Below are 17,321 nucleotides of genomic sequence, written 5' to 3' on the forward strand. Positions count from 1 at the left end.
GAAAGTTTAAAAAAATGAAATTAATGCAGAAATAAAATCCGAAAAAGCACCACTCCGAAGCAGCAACGGACGACTTGCTGAGCTTTATGGAAAAGAAAGTTATCCACGTGGCCTTAATCTAAGAACCCTGGCAGCAGTAAAGTTCGAGGCGTCCGGTCCCTGAAGGTAAAATAAGGAGCTGTATTTTGGTCAGGAAAGACATTAAAGTTTTCCTTCTATCCAATTACAGTTCTGGTGATTTAACGGTAGTTGCATTAGAGTGACAGGGACTACCAACTCTATCATCTGCGTACCTACCTTACGACGAAGACAATCCGCCCTCACGTGCCGTACTCACACTAATAGAATGGTGTAGTACAAGGGAGCATTATCTTGTCATCGGATGTGATAATAGTGCCCATCATACTCTGTGGGGGAGCTCGGATATTAATGACAGGGGTGAGTGACATGGGGCACACCACAAGGTGGTGTCATCTCTCCACTCTTGTGGAATCTTGTCGTAAATAAAATCCTTTTCAGATTCAGTAGGATGGGCTTCAAAGTAGTCGCATATGCTGACGACGTCGTGCTTCTTATTCAAGGGAAGTTTCTTCCCACAATAAGTAAACTCATGGAATCAGCCATCAGCGTTCTACTATTATGGGCCAAGGAAAACGGTCTGGGTTTCAACCCGGCCAAAACTGAACTGGTTCTTTTCACCAGGAGGTACAAAATTTCAGAATTCAGAATTAAACACCTCAAGCGAGGCCAAATATCTTGGCGTAATCCTAGACTTTAAACTCATGTGGAAACGCAATGCTGAGAGTCGAATGAAGAAGGCATTATGTGCCATATAGTAGTATATATTGTCAAAGTTTGTTACGGTATACCGGCTAATAGCAAGTACTCAGGAACAAAATCTATATACGGTTCGATTTGTTTATTAATACCCTATCGATTACATATTATAGTTTTGCTGCTCAACGAATATTTTAAAATTTTGTGCTATAACAACTTTTTCATTAAATTTGCGAATTTTTCAAATTTTTTTACGTTATACCGTCTTATGGCAAGTACTCAAGACAAAATCTATATACGGTTCGATTTGTCTATTGATTTCCTATCGATCACATATTGTAGTTTTGCTGCTCAACGAATATTTTAAAATTTTGTACTATTACAACTTTTGCATCAAATTTGAGAATTTTTCTAAGTTACGATACACCGGCTAATGGAAAGTACTCATGAAAAAAATCTATATACGGTACGTTTTGTCTATTGATCCCCTATCGATGACATATTTTAGTTTTGCTGCTGAACGAATATTTAAAAATTTTTGAGTATAAAAACTTTTTCATTAAATTTTGCAAATTTGTCAAAGTTTGTTACGGTATACCGGCTAATAGCAAGTACTCAGGAAAAAAATCTATATATGGTTCGATTTGTTTATTGATCCCCTATCGATGACATATTTTGGTTTTGCTGCTCAACGAATATTTTAAAATTTTTGAGTATAAAAACTTTTTCATTAAATTTGCCAATTTGCCAAATCTATATACATCACATATTACACATATTATAATTTTGCTGCTCAACGAACATTTTAAATTTTTTAAGCATAAACACCTTTGTTAAATTTGTAATATCATTAAAGTTTGTTACATCACAGCATCTCATAGAAAGTACTTCGAAGAATACTTTATACTGAGATCGATTCGTTTTTCGATTCGCTATAAATAATATATTTCAGATTTAGTGCTCAAAGATTTTAATTTTTATTTTGATATTTCAATATTTAACAAATATATCAATGAGTTTGTTATGGTTTGTTATCTTTTTGTTTACGTTTTTTTTTATTTTCTTCTTTGTTTATATTTTTTATTTACTTCTCCACGTGTATACACAAAAAAGTACCTCTCCATGCAACTTTGAAAAAAAGTTTAATAAAGTTGAAAAAAGTTTGTTAGAAAGTTTGTTTTCTTCATAGAGATTATTTTTTGGGCGTTATTCTTTGTGTGTTATTAATGGAATTTTATTTGGCAGTGAATGAAAATATTTGTTATTTTTTTTTTTTTTTTTTTTTGAAAAAATATTTTATCTCAAAACATATTATAAACACGTCTTTTGTTATTTTTTGAATGAATGAAAAAAAATATAATAAAAAATAATTTTCAATACTAAAATGTACAACTTTTCATTTTTCAGTTTTAATTAAAATGAAATGTCAAAGAATAAAAATATTTTTTTTTCGTTTGTAATATATAAATTATTTTCGGGGTTTTAAATAAATGAAAAGTGTTGAAAAAATAATAAACATTAAGTTTAAGTGATAAGAAAAACGAATAAGTATCCTCGCAATTTTGCGAAGAAAATTTGAAGTTTAGTGAGTGCGTTTAGTTCTCAAAAGATGTACACAGCGGTCATAAGACCACTTGTAGAATATCGAGACTGCTCTGACCCACTCTGACAATAGATAGGACTATCTCTTGATGAGAACTCGATTAGGCTTCTAACTAGTATAATTACTGGGCACTGTATGATTGGACATATGTCAGAACGTATAGGCTACCCAAATCATAGCTATTGTAGAAGCTGCTTAGAAGAGGAAGTGGAATCTGTACAATACCTTCTATGTGACTGTCCAGCCTTACAAGAGCACAGACTACTCTATCTGGGTAGAGCTTTCTTCCATGATCTAGACCATTGGCGGCCAAACATGACCTTGCGGGCAATGTGTTATTCTCACTTATAAGGAGTGAGATCGAAAAATTCTTAACACACGTTTTTCATTACATTTTTCAACCAAAGTATTATTTGATTTTTTTTTGATCAAGTTACCTTTGAAAAACATGTCAGTTATTATGTGTAATGTCAATTATATTAATTTTTTTGTTAATCTGATTAAAATGAGTGACCAGAAAAAAGTGCGTACTGAAATTATTAAATATTTTCAACTAAACCCAACTTGGTCTTACAAAAAGTTGGCCAAGCATACAAAGGTCTGCCGTCAAACTGTTTCCAATGTTATTAAACAGTACCGGGAGAACTTGTCAGTTGATAGAAAACCTGGTTCAGGTAGAAGGAATGGTCCACATGATGTTTCTAAAGCCAAAAAATAGAACGTATTTTCAAAAGAGCTCCCAACACATCCGGTAGGAAAGCAGCTCGGTTAGCTCAGTGCTCGGACTATTTGGTACGAAAAGTAAAAGCTAATGCAGGTTTAAAAAACATACAAGGCTCAAAAAGTTCCTGACAGGACCGCTGCTAAAAATTTAGAGGCCAAAAACAGAGCACGGAAATTGAAGTCAAGTTTTATAAAAAAATATTCTTGCTGCATAATGGATGACGAAACATATGATCTGGCAGATTTTTCGCAACTTCCAGGTCAAAAGTTTTATGTTGCTGATGCTCGAGGGAATGTTGAAGAAAAGTTTAGGACCCAAAAGCAGACAAAATTTCCCAGAAAGTTCTTGGTATGGCAAGCAATATGCAGTTGCGGCAAAAGAAGCCAATCATTTGTTACAACGGGCTCTATAAATACCGAAATTTACATCAAGGAATGTTTACAAAAAAGGCTGCTTCCATTCATAAGACTTCATAATGTGTCCACTTATTTTTGGCCTGACTTGGCATCCTGTCACTATGGTAAACAAGCCCTTGAGTGGTACAAGAACAATAATGTGGTATTTGTACCAAGAGAGGCAAATCCTCCAAACTGCCCGGAGCTAAGGCCAGTGGAGAGTTATTGGGCTCTTGTTAAAAGAGAATTGAAGAGTACAAAAAAGGTGTCCAAAAGTGCGGTAGATTTTAAACGGAGATGGACTACATGTTCGAGAAAAGTGACAGAAAGCACTATAAAAACGTTAATGGAAGGGTTTCCGAAAAGGGTTCAAAATTTCATCACTAGTGATTAAAACTATAAAAATATTTTTCTTTGTAAATTGTAATAATAATTTGAATCAAATAAAAAAAAATAAAGCTGTAAGTTTAGTGGTTTCTTTTTTATAAACATATATGTATGTTAAGAATTTTTCGATCTCACTCCTTATACACGCAATACAAATATTCTCAGCAACAGTAAATGCTCGACATTTTTGCCTATTTGAATTTCCTTTTTAATTTTTTAATTTTTGAATTTCCTTTTTAATTTCTACGTCAAATTTAGTAATGGCCCTCTCATTGTTTTTCTGGAAAATATAATAGAAACGATTTGCACTTATTTAACTAATGCTAGTTTTATTACTAAAGATAAAGAAATATTGAAAAGTTTTCACGGAATTTGTAATAATATTTATTGAGAGTGTTTTTTACAACTTTGCGTTTAATAGCCCTAAAATATAAAAAAAAATTGTATTGTCTATGAAAATGCCCTCTATTATTGGTGGTACCTGTGAAACTTGGGATTTTCGGTCTTCCCTATATTCATTAAATAAAAAAATATCTGTTGAAGATACCTTCTACAGTTAAGAATAACGTCCAGGTCAAAAATATAGTTTTTACTTGGACCCAGACCCCTAAAATTAAAAATATTATAAGAAGGATTGGAGATTTAAAGAGTTAATTAATGCATGACAAAGAAAGAAAATAAATTAACAGTTATCGAAGTGATAGCAAATTTGGTTTTATTGAGGTTATAATAATATTCACATTAGTTATGTGAATATTACTATTACTAATGTGTTTATTATAAACTCAATAAAACCAAATTTGCTATGGGCAGAGCTAAACATTCAACAGAATCATAACAAAAAGTTATAAGAAATCTTCCAGATCGGGGATTATGAGTCTAATAGCTGAAATAATGAACTGCTCAAAAAAAGTTTTTATCGCTGTCCACGCCAGAAGAATGGTTAAAACTAGAGGAAGAAAGCGCAAAACAACTCGTCAAGACAAGTTATTAAAAGATTGATTTTAATAACTTGTCTTGTTTGGATCCGACGGTAAAACTTATGTACGACGTCCGCCAAATGCTGCATATAACACAAAGTACACCAAAAAGTCGGCTAAACATGGTGGTTGTTCTTCAAACGTCGTGGGTCCATTTTTTGGACAGATGGCAAGATGTGTGCAAAGGACTTTATAAACATATTAACAACAATGCTTGGACTTGGGTTAATTCCATGGGTCGAAGATGCATGGAAGTGATTCGAAACGAAATATTGAATAAAAATAACTTTAAGCTAGTATTAAGTTTTCAATTTAAGCTAAGAGTCAGAATATTAATGTTATGGCAATCGTTTCTATTATTTTTTTCAACCCCATATTTAAAAATTATTTATTTTTTAGTTCATAACATATTTTTTTAAATATTTTTTTGTGTTTTTTATAGTAATGTGAATGAAGTTAATGAATGCATATGAGTTATCTCAATACTTTTTTTCATTTTTTGAAATTTTTAAAAAAATATTAAAAAAATAGGTCGTTTATATTATTTTTTCCACCAAAGTATCTTAATTTTTTGGCCAAAAAGCTATCATATGAAGCTATAACTGTAGAATAATAGAAACAAGCTTAGGATCCCAAAACAAAGCTAATATTGTTCTTGTAAGTTAAGTTAAACAGAGTTACAACAGCTTTTGTCCCCAAAAGCGTGACCTGGTCGCGGCATAGTTCGTATATTTTGATACACTCCCTGACACTTGAATAGGGTATGTAACAAAAAAATTTCAGCTGAAAAGTTTCAAAATCCGAATTGCTTTTATTCTAAAGGTACGTTCACACCTACAAATATTTGACGTTTTTTATCAAATATTTGTTGGCTGTAATGTGAACACAAAATATTTTTGAAGAGCAAGCAATATATCAGCTGTTTTTCGTGAAACATTTTTATTTTTTAACCTACAAATATTTTCTTAGTGTGAACACAATGTGAACACCAAATATGAAACATTTTTGTTAAACGTTAAAGAAACTATTTAATAATATTTTTTACGATTTCATAGAAATTTCTGCCTAAAAACAAAAAAAAATAAATACATTTTTATTTCATAGTGTGCTTAAAATGAGTATTTCTATTTTGACGTTTTGTTTGAAGAAACAAAGCCAAACACAATTCAATACAAATAGTAAAAGTTTGTTTGCCCGGTGTTCACATTACAACAAATAATTTCGTAAAGCAATTGACGGATAAAACAGTAAAAAACAAGATTTTGTTTGTAGGCAAGGAGGAACATAACAACAAGAACAGCTAATGAGCAACCAAACCAAAAGCAAAAAATATATGTGTTTATATTTACTAAAAAGCTATATCATTAAATAATAAATTCTATATATTCTAAAATTTCATTTAATATTGTTTTTCATCAAAATTTAACCACAAAAAATTACATTTTAATACCTTGTGCAAGTGGAATAGAGATAGATAGACTTGCATAAGGTATTGAAATTACATTTCTATACCTTGTGCAAGTGGAAAAGAGATAGACTTGCACAATGTATTGAAATTACAATTTAATACCTTGTGCAAGTGGAAAAGAGATAGATGGTGGATCTTTACTGTCATGTTGTTGCTATTTAGTATAGTCAATGTAGCGAAAAACCTTGGTTGTTTGGAACGGTTTATAGCGATTTCAAAAAAATCGCTATAATCCCGGAAATAACCAAATTATAAATAATTTTCATTAAATTACATATCTATAAAATTTAAAATTATAGAGAATTGTTTAATATTAATATATTTTTATATCCATTAATATAATAAATAATTGTTTAAATAAATTGAGTAATAAATTAATTAAATAATTTCTCAATTAATTACTAAACTATAGACTAGATTATAACCTATAAACAAGACTATAAGACTATAAACAATACTATAAACTAGAGTATAGACAAGACTATAGACTAAACTATAGCTTGACTATAGACTAGACCAGCGGTTCCCCCGGGTTTTACTTCGCGGACCCCTTGAGGAATTTATTTAAATTCGCGGACCCCCATACATGTTTTGATATCTTATTGTTCTAAATATGTAATTGTTCATCCGAAAATTGTCATAGTCTATAAATCCCAAGGACTATAAAATATTCCCGTACATTGAGAATAATTAATATTTCAGAGAAGTTTCAATTGCCTGTTTTTGAAGATAGAATGACTTCATTGTTGAAATGTTAACATGATGTTTAATTTTATGATCGTGAGATCTTTCACGTTCACGTTGCAAAATTTTTTTTGCGATTGCAGACGGGTAATCTGAGTATGTTAGCTAATTTTTCGGGGAAATAATATAAGAAAGTTGAACTTCTTCGATATTGTTGCGGAATGCGTTTATCCGCATAATATATGACTTGAACTCTTTGCGAAAGTACTGTGAATTTTACTGCATGGTTTTGACTATTTATGCATTTTCTGATGTTAATTTAATAATATTGGTCGACAAAATCAAGTTAAAATCTGTGTATCACGTCGGAATGGAATATTTATATTTAAAATTACCTGGATTAACGTATTGAAGACGAATAAAGAGTCACCTCTGTTTCGGAAATATATTATTTTAGTCCTTCCAAACAAGAACACTTTTGTTTACAATTTAACAAACTTAAATCTTCGATAAGCTTGTCCTTGAATTATGAATTGTGGCCTAACTTCATACTCCGAGATAACAGTATCTCTTATTTAATTGTAATTTGGGAAACGTTGGACTAGACTATAGATGCATATATTATGTATTATAACTATATATAGTATGTTGTTACCAACCAATAAATGACAAAACAAACAACAAAAATAATAATTATCATTAATTTACGCAATTGCTTGAATTTCAATTAAATGTCACAACTTTGTCTCAGATTTATATTTTATAAAAAATAAAATAAAACCAGTCATATAAGCGACTATTTACATTTTTGTATGAGGTGTTAACACTCTTTTTCAGAAAATAAACAAAGAACAGCTGTCATTGACGCTGTTTGATCTTACATTTGGTTTGCAAGATCAAATAATTATTTTACCAAAATGACGTAAATTATCTGACTTTTGGTGTTCACATTGATGAAACAAGGAGAAAATATTTATTTGCCAGCAAATCAATTTGTTTTATGAAAATCATCCGCATTGCTGTTTGTTAACATGAAATATTTTATGTTCAGATTCGACAAACAAAGTTTTTTCAATCGTGTTATATATTAATATTATACACTTTTATTATAAAAATTTAATTTTAAACATAATAAAAATAGTTAAAATTAAAACAAATTGCCAAATTGTTTTTTTCTTGCATGAAAATATACGATATACTGTGGCTGCAAAACATGTGTGTGTTTGAACCAAATTATTTTTGCACTGTTTGACAAAACAATACCATCAAATATTTATTCAAATCTGAACATGAAATAAATAATAATATAAGTATTATATCTTTATTAGCTATACCCTGTGTACTTTGTGTGCTACCCTTAAATAAATATAAATAAAAAACCCACTTAACTGCAATAGTTTTCCATATCTATAGTATGTTACATATGAAGAAATCAGATTAACTAATCTGATTATTAAATGGGATTTTATTTCTAAAAAACCAGCTCTAAGTATAAATCAAGAGGCAGAGAGTGACTGTCTCTTCGTAGCATATGAAAAATTTAAGAATTTGATATTTGAAACTCAGGTATACAGTTAAAAGTTGATGCATTTTTTATTTTCATATCCAGAATCAACACACCAAATAACAGTAGGATTAGTGAAAATTATTTAAAAAGTTTTTTTTCATCGTTGGCTTGTGCAATTATTCTTATCATATATTATTCAGAACTAACACACTTGCTCCTGTAAAAAATCTCACTCTCAAGTAAATAAAGACATATTTTTAGTTTTATAAGAATATTTTGTCAAAATAAAGTACATTTTTAACATTCCCTAAACAAGTGCTCTGTGACACGTTAATGTTGTGGGGAAATTTTAATAACTTTTTAATTTTTCAAGCAATTTATTTCAAATCGTTTTGAAATACTAAATCTATATACTTTAAGACTTTTAACATTAATATGTTAAAATATTTACCTCATAGCAACATTTAGGCACAAATGCTGTTGCAACTCTGTTTGACCTAAAGTAACCAAAATTTTGTTTAATAAAGAACAATATTAGCTATATTTTTGGATACTAAGCATTTTTCTATTATTTACCGTTCTGGAGTAATAACTTCATATGATAGCCTTTTGGCAAAAAATTTGGATTTTTTTCAAATTTTGAGCGACCAGCGGCATGTGTTAACGTCGTTCAGTCGATTTCGGCTATGTCAATATCTGGAAAGGCGAATCGTTTTGTGGGGTTCAGACGAACAAGAATCCAACATCGACTTTTTAGTGTTCACTTTAATAAACATATATTAGGCTTCAAAACAGCAAAATCTGCAGAATATATTAAAAACCATGCGTTAATCATTGATTTTATGGGATAATTTAAAAATGAGCTAAATTTCAAACTTTAATAATGCTCCAAAAGTGCAAGTAAGTTTAGTATTATCCAAAGATAAAATTAAGCTTAATTTCAAACTTTAATAATGCTCCAAAAGTGTAAGTTAGTTTACTAACTTACACTTTTGATGTCACTTGAGTGACATATTTTTCCGGTTTTGGTATCATAACAATTTCGGATACTTTCCTTGGGGTAGGGAAATATCCAAGGAGATGTGAAGTCTTTTTTGGCACTGATTAAGTTTTAACCTTTATGTTTGGAGATCGCGACTGTTGCCATTGACGTCTGAGTGTTCTCTTTTCTTTAATTAGAGACTGAATGTTCCCAGTACATTTCGAATTTTTGTTGTACTCCAAGGTGACTGGGGGTGTAGAAACTTTGACAGCATCTTGTAAGATATCCGTAAATATATCGACAGCGGATTGTATTTCATGGTCATTTTTCAATGAAATGTTTTGTGGCAAGTGTGAGTTGACATACATTTTATACTTTAGCCAGTTCGTTTTCTTGTTAGGGAAACAAGAACAATAGTTTTCCAATTAATTTGGGGTTTCTAGTAACGTTAAAACTGTAGGCGAGTGGTCTGACGAGAGGTCCAGTGAAGGGATCACTGAAATAAATTCTCGTTTTATGTTTTTGATTACAGCAAAGTCAATTAGATCGGGAATCTTATTGAGGTCTGCACGCCACTAGATATGGCATCTAGTCCGTTATGCGATATAGCTTCTAGCAATTGTCTGCCTTTGGGAGTAATGAGGCGATAGCCCCAAAATTTATGCTGCTATCAATCTTGGTCCAAGAGTTTTAAAGTAATCGAGAAACTGATCTCGATTAATATTATACCTAGGAGGACAATATATTGAAGATATTGTAACTATGCCTGTATATGGTTCTTTTTGTATTCTGGCATTCAAAAATGTCTAATATTTTTACTCACTAAAAAGGCTGTTCTACCACAGGCTCTGCCACTTGGATGTTTTGTATCGTAAGTGTAGTATCTTTAGGATAAAGTGTGTTTCAGAGACGAGTAGTACGTCAATTTCCTGAAGTAGCAGGAATTGTTCTACTTCATTCTTGTGTTGGCTAAAGCCGTTAGCATTCCAAAAACAAACTCTTAGGGAATTCATTTCTTATTTAGCAGGATCTGCATGAGCATGCTTTGGTTCTGCATTAATTGTTGAAACATATTTTGCATATTTGCCATGAAACTGTTCATGGTTTTAATTAGATTCATAAAATAGCTTTAAGAATTTGTTTCGGGTGAGGTACACCCTCTTTTAACGCATGTGCATATGAAAATAAACTGTACATATGTATATAATTTATTAGTTGTAATACTTTTGCACATTGTATTGTACTTTTAACCATATATGGCCCATTAGGGCTCGGTTAAATAAAAGAATAAACAATAAAAAAAAAAAAAAATAACGTGGTGTTATTTTCACTATTTATTTGCAAATTTTCATTATTTTTATTTGTAAGACTCCTAAGGAGTGAGATCGAAAAATTCTTAACACACGTTTTTCATTACATTTTTCAACCAAAGTATTATTTGATTTTTTTTGATCAAGTTACCTTTGAAAAACATGTCAGTTATTATGTGTAATGTCAATTATATTAATTTTTTTGTTAATCTGATTAAAATGAGTGACCAGAAAAAAGTGCGTACTGAAATTATTAAATATTTTCAACTAAACCCAACTTGGTCTTACAAAAAGTTGGCCAAGCATACAAAGGTCTGCCGTCAAACTGTTTCCAATGTTATTAAACAGTACCGGGAGAACTTGTCAGTTGATAGAAAACCTGGTTCAGGTAGAAGGAATGTTCCACATGATGTTTCTAAAGCCAAAAAAAATAGAACGCATTTTCAAAAGAGCTCCCAACACTTCCTACCGGATGTAGGCAGCTCGGTTAGCTCAGTGCTCGGACTATTTGGTACGAAAAGTTAAAGCTAATGCAGGTTTAAAAACATACAAGGCTCAAAAAGTTCCTGACAGGAACGCTGCTAAAATTTAGAGGCCAAAAACAGAGCACGGAAATTGAAGTCAAGTTTTATAAAAAAATATTCTTGCTGCATAATGGATGACGAAACATATGATCTGGCAGATTTTTCGCAACTTCCAGGTCAAAAGTTTTATGTTGCTGATGCTCGAGGGAATGTTGAAGAAAAGTTTAGGACCCAAAAGCAGACAAAATTTCCCAGAAAGTTCTTGGTATGGCAAGCAATATGCAGTTGCGGCAAAAGAAGCCAATCATTTGTTACAACGGGCTCTATAAATACCGAAATTTACATCAAGGAATGTTTACAAAAAAGGCTGCTTCCATTCATAAGACTTCATAATGTGTCCACTTATTTTTGGCCTGACTTGGCATCCTGTCACTATGGTAAACAAGCCCTTGAGTGGTACAAGAACAATAATGTGGTATTTGTACCAAGAGAGGCAAATCCTCCAAACTGCCCGGAGCTAAGGCCAGTGGAGAGATATTGGGCTCTTGTTAAAAGAGAATTGAAGAGTACAAAAAAGGTGTCCAAAAGTGTGGTAGATTTTAAACGGAGATGGACTACATGTTCGAGCAAAGTGACAGAAAGCACTATAAAAACGTTAATGGAAGGGTTTCCGAAAAGGGTTCAAAATTTCATCACTAGTGATTAAAACTATAAAAATATTTTTTTTTTGTAAATTGTAATAATAATTTGAATCAAATAAAAAAAATAAAGCTGTAAGTTTAGTGGTTTCTTTTTTATAAACATATATGTATGTTAAAAATTTTTCGATCTCACTCCTTATATTGGGCACTAGAAGTTTGTTTTGAATTTGGTAAAGTACCATGCATCTAAAATACCACAAGCCACCTCCGCTCTATTTGCGGGAACCTACCGCAAATCTATTGGTTAAAAAGTTGTCCCAACTTGTAGGCAAAATTTCCACGTAGTCTCCCTACGCAAAAGAAACAAAAATACGGACTTATTCAGAAGAGTCTTTTAGAACAATAGTTAATAGTTATGATTCTGAGAAAAGAAATTATTATACATATCAACTAAAAAGTGCAAAGGATTTGGTAGTAGTTATCAAAGGTGTATACAGTTAAAGACAGTTAAAAAGGCGCTAGAGACTGAAGGTTATGAAGTGAAGTCCATTCACAATTTATTTAACAAGGACATAATCCCTCAACCAATGTTTGGAGTTAAGATTACTTTTAACTCTTCGCAATTGAAGAAAAGGGGTGATACTCATCCCATATATAGTTTAAGATATCTTCTTAATCACAAAATAACTGTAGGCATTGAGGTCCTCTTCAATGCCTAAATTGTCAAGAGTTCGGTCACACCAGAGCTTTCTGCAAATTACCATCTATTAGTGTGAGTTGCGGAGACATCCATTAAAGCCAAGATTGTACCCTCCCAAAAACAGATAACAATAAAAGAAAATGCAGTAACTGTGGTCAAAATCACACTGTTTACTTTATATGCTAATATAAAGCTTCTAACTCGCCAAGCCTTCCTAATACTTCTAGTGCTCAATATAGAAGTATCACAAAAAAAAGAAATCAAAATAAATTGTATGTCCATTAATTCAAAACAAACTTCTAGTGCGCAATATAGGAGTCTTACAAATAAAAATAATGAAAATTTTGCAAACAAATAATGAAAATAATACCACGTTATTTTCATGCATTAAAAGAGGGTGTACATCACCCGAAACAAATTCTTGCAGCTATTTTATGAATCTAATTAAAACCATGAACAGTTTCATGGCAAATATGCAAAATATGTTTCAGCAATTAATGCAGAACCAAAGCATGCTCATGCAGATCCTGCTAAATAAGAAATGAATTCCCTAAGAGTTTGTTTTTGGAATGCTAACGGTTTTAGCCAACGCAAGAATGAAGTAGAACAATTCCTGCTTCTTCAGGAAATTGACGTACTACTCGTCTCTGAGTGGCAGAGTCTGTGGTGGAACAGCCTTTTGTGAGAAAAAATATTAGACATTTTTAAATGCCAGAATACAAAAAGGACCATATCCAGGCAACCTCTATAAATATACCTGATAGCATAGTAACAATATCTTCAATATATTGTCCTCCTAGGTATAATATTAATCGAGATCAGCTTCTCGATTACTTTAAAACTCTTGGACAAAGATTAATAGCAGCATAAATTTTGGGGATATCGCCTCATTACTCCTAAAGGCAGACAATTGCTAGAAGCTATATCGCATAACGAACTAGATGCCATATCTAGTGGCGTACAGACCTCAATAAGATTCCCGATCTAATTGACTTTGCTGTAATCAAAAACATAAAACGAGAATTTATTTCAGTGATCCCTTCACTGGACCTCCTGTCAGACCACTCGCCTACAGTTTTAACGTTACTAGAAACCCCAAATTAATTGGAAAACTATTGTTCTTGTTTCCCTAACAAGAAAACGAACTGGCTAAAGTATAAAATGTATGTCAACTCACACTTTGTGAGGGCTATGGGTTTAAAAATTGTTTATTGGGTTGGAAATACTTGAAAATTTTTACAATTTATTAAATGTTTTGTATGTGTTGAAACATTTGTATTTCAAAAATTTTCATTTTAAACAGAAAATTTTATTGAACAAAACGGAAATAAAATATTATAAATCAATTTCCGTTATTATAAAATATTTAAAATAAATTATTTAAAATTGACGGATACTTTAATAATTAATTTCTATTGCGAATAAAACCGGGAATAAAATCAGGTTTGTGACTGTGATTGCATTGATAAGTAAATTATCTGCAAAAGATCTGCCGATCCATGTCCATCCAAGCAATCATAACATCTTTATTGACCAATTTCTTATGTTAATTTTTCAACTTTACCATCATTTCAAGTTAATACTAAAACAAATTGAAGAACTTTGGGGATAATATACTTAGTTTTGGAAATTTAAAAATAAACTCGCCAATCCTTAGCATCTTACTAAATTCATCAATAATAAAACTTAAAATAATCTACAACTAATTATTTAACATAAAACCTATTTAAACTTGAAAATCTAAACTAATTAATCTTAAACTCTAAATCTAAACTAAACTAATCTCAAAAAAAAAAAACCCGCTAAAACTAGTTTGGTTTAATAAAACGTTAAACTAAAACTAATTTTATCTTAAAGCTACTAAAACTATCATCTTTAACTAAAAAACTATATTGACTTTTATCTAATTTAACTTAAAATCAAATTAATTTATCTTAAACCTAACTTTTGTTAAATTACTAAAACTTTCCTACTTTGCTTACATCTATCTTAACTTGAAACATTACTTTTCTTAAATTTTATCTAATTTTTTGATAATAATCTAACTTAATCTTAACTTAATTTAAATTTTTAACTCAATTTCAATTTAATTATTTTAATTTTATCTAAAATTAAACTTAATCATAACTTAAATTAACTTAAAATTGTAATAACACTTATACACTAACACTTTATACACCCTACACAACATATACATTAACATATATACATAAATACACTCAAAACCTATAAAAGAAATGAGAATTTAAAAATCAATATTTCAAAATAAACCTAAATTCAGCATCACATCAGGCCTGTTGTCATCGTTGGATTATGTTTGGTAAGTTTTAAATTGTGTTTAATGTTCATTTAAATTCTCTATGAATATAAGTGTTCTAAATTGAATTGAATTTTTTTTTGTTAATGTTAAATTATGTTATTAACATATCTTAAATTATTATGTTAACAACATTTGAATGTAAACTTCAATTTTTTTTATTGTTGAATATCTCAATTTAGAATACTTAAAAATAAAACATACAAATTACACTGCACAACAAAAGTTAACTAATAATATTTATTAATGTTAAATATAAATGTTATAAATATGTTCACTTTACATTTTTATAATAAACTTGTGTAATTATTAGATTGAAATAATGACCAATTAAATTAATTTTTATTCCACGAAAGATTAGTTAAACATGTAGTTAGGGAATAATTATAGGGCTATCTTGCGATTCGATTTTTATTATAAGATAGTAAGGTTGGGAGGGTCAAGAGAGGGAAGAAATACCACCATCTTATCTTGACATTAAGTTCAAACTTCTTTCATTTAATTTTTTTTTTGTTTTAGTTTAGTTAATATTTTGAAGCTACCTTTTTAAATGAATGTGCGGTTCTTAGCCTATCCTGAAAGAGACAAGAACACCACCCCAAACCCTGAGCACGGTCGGAATAATAGGTAGCGCAGGTCTCCTGAAGGATAGGGCACATCGCTTGAACCGTTACAAAACATTTCATTGAAAAATGACCATGAAATACAATCCGCTGTCGATATATTTACGGATATCTTACAAGATGCTGCCAAAGTTTCTACACCTCCAGTCACCTTGGAGTACTACAAAAATTCGAAATGTACTAGGAACATTCAGTCTCTAATTAAAGAAAAGAGAACACTCAGACGTCAATGGCAACAGTCGCTATCTACAAACATAAAGGTTAAAACTTAATCAGTGCCAAAGAAGACTTCACATCTCCTTGGATATTTCCCTACCTCAAGGAAAGTATCCGAAATTGTTATGATACCAGAACCGGAAAAATATGTCAATCAAGTGACATCATACCGTCCCATTAGCATGTTGTCTATATTCCCAAAATTTTTTGAAAAGTTATTGCTTGAAAGCCTTATAGTACACCTTAACTATAATTGCATTAGTCCTCAGTTTCGAACAGGTACATCGAATAACTATTCTTATTCGGAAGGCCTTCGAGAGCAAGCAATATTGCTCAGCATTATTCATAGATATTTCTCAAGCTTTCGATAAAGTCTGGCACCATGGACAAATGCCAACGAGCGCACTGACACATCTACATTAGCGGATGATAACGCTTTTGTAAGCATACATGATAACCCTTCAATAGCTTCCGAACAACTCTAACTTCACATCGGCGAATTGGAACAGTGGCTGGACAAATGAAAAAAGGTCAGTGTAACAAAATTTACTCACGTTACATTTACTTTAAGACGAGAAAATTGTCCTCCCGTACAGATAAACAATATAAAAATTCCTGAACAAAGCCATGTGAGATATCTTAGTATCCATCTTTATCGCCGCTTTATATGGACTCACCACATTGAAGCCAAGACTACACAAATAAAATTAAAGTCAACTGAAATATACTCGCCAATTGGACCACGGTCAGCACTAGACTTAGAGTACAAAGTGCTTTTGTACAGAACAGTTATAAAACCGATATGGCTATACGGCATTTTAAAACTTGTTGTAAATTTCTACATAAGAAGGATTCAATAAAGAATAAATAAAATGAAAAAAAGAAAAAATATCCTTTTTATGGGTGTGTCCAAAATTAGTTGGAACATTTAGTTTTAGGACATTTGTAAGGCGGCCAAAGGGGAAAGTTGCAATCGAGTGGCTATACTCGAAAATTATACCTGTATTAAAGTGGACTGCCTATTCAAAATATTTCAACCCCAAAGAAAAATCTATGGAAAAAAGTAGTTCAAAGATGTGGACTCAAAAATAGTCCTTTCAGGTCTAATTGGAAGGACGATTTTTACGATGCGGTTATTAGGGAATAGCTAAATTTTTCAAATGAAATTTATTATCCAATTATAGTTTCAATTAATCTCCGATGTCATGCAGTAATACAAAGTAAATGATACAGAACTGGATTCTGAGTTTCTGATAAGTTCTGACCATTTTTGTTAAGATAATACCAAAGTTCAAATTGTTTTGTCAGTAACAGAAAACCAAATACTTAAATCATGTTTTATTTTTTTAAATTAAATTAATTATCATGAAATGTTATTAATTTGGGCATATAAGGATATATACAAATACAACAAGTGTACACAACAAAATTATAATTTTTTTTACATTTTTTACATTCTAAATAAATAAATAAATATATATAT

The 17,321-nt window shown here is 30.9% G+C and overlaps 1 protein-coding gene and 1 long non-coding RNA gene across 4 annotated transcripts in view; one reads left to right on the forward strand and one right to left on the reverse strand.

Moving 5' to 3' along the window:
* LOC111679324 (probable serine/threonine-protein kinase DDB_G0282963) overlaps nt 1-17,321 on the forward strand; it is a 342,621-nt gene that overhangs the window by 45,321 nt on the left and 279,979 nt on the right. The window lies entirely within an intron of this gene.
* On the reverse strand, nt 8,850-9,871 carry LOC124420568. The gene is made up of 3 exons (XR_006941272.1): nt 9,514-9,871; nt 9,102-9,326; nt 8,850-9,022 (listed from the first exon to the last, which is right to left on the reverse strand). It is a non-coding gene; the product is annotated as an uncharacterized LOC124420568 (long non-coding RNA).

This window comes from Lucilia cuprina, chromosome 6 (assembly GCF_022045245.1).
Source record: "Lucilia cuprina isolate Lc7/37 chromosome 6, ASM2204524v1, whole genome shotgun sequence".
In the NCBI taxonomy this organism is placed as follows: domain Eukaryota; kingdom Metazoa; phylum Arthropoda; class Insecta; order Diptera; family Calliphoridae; genus Lucilia; species Lucilia cuprina.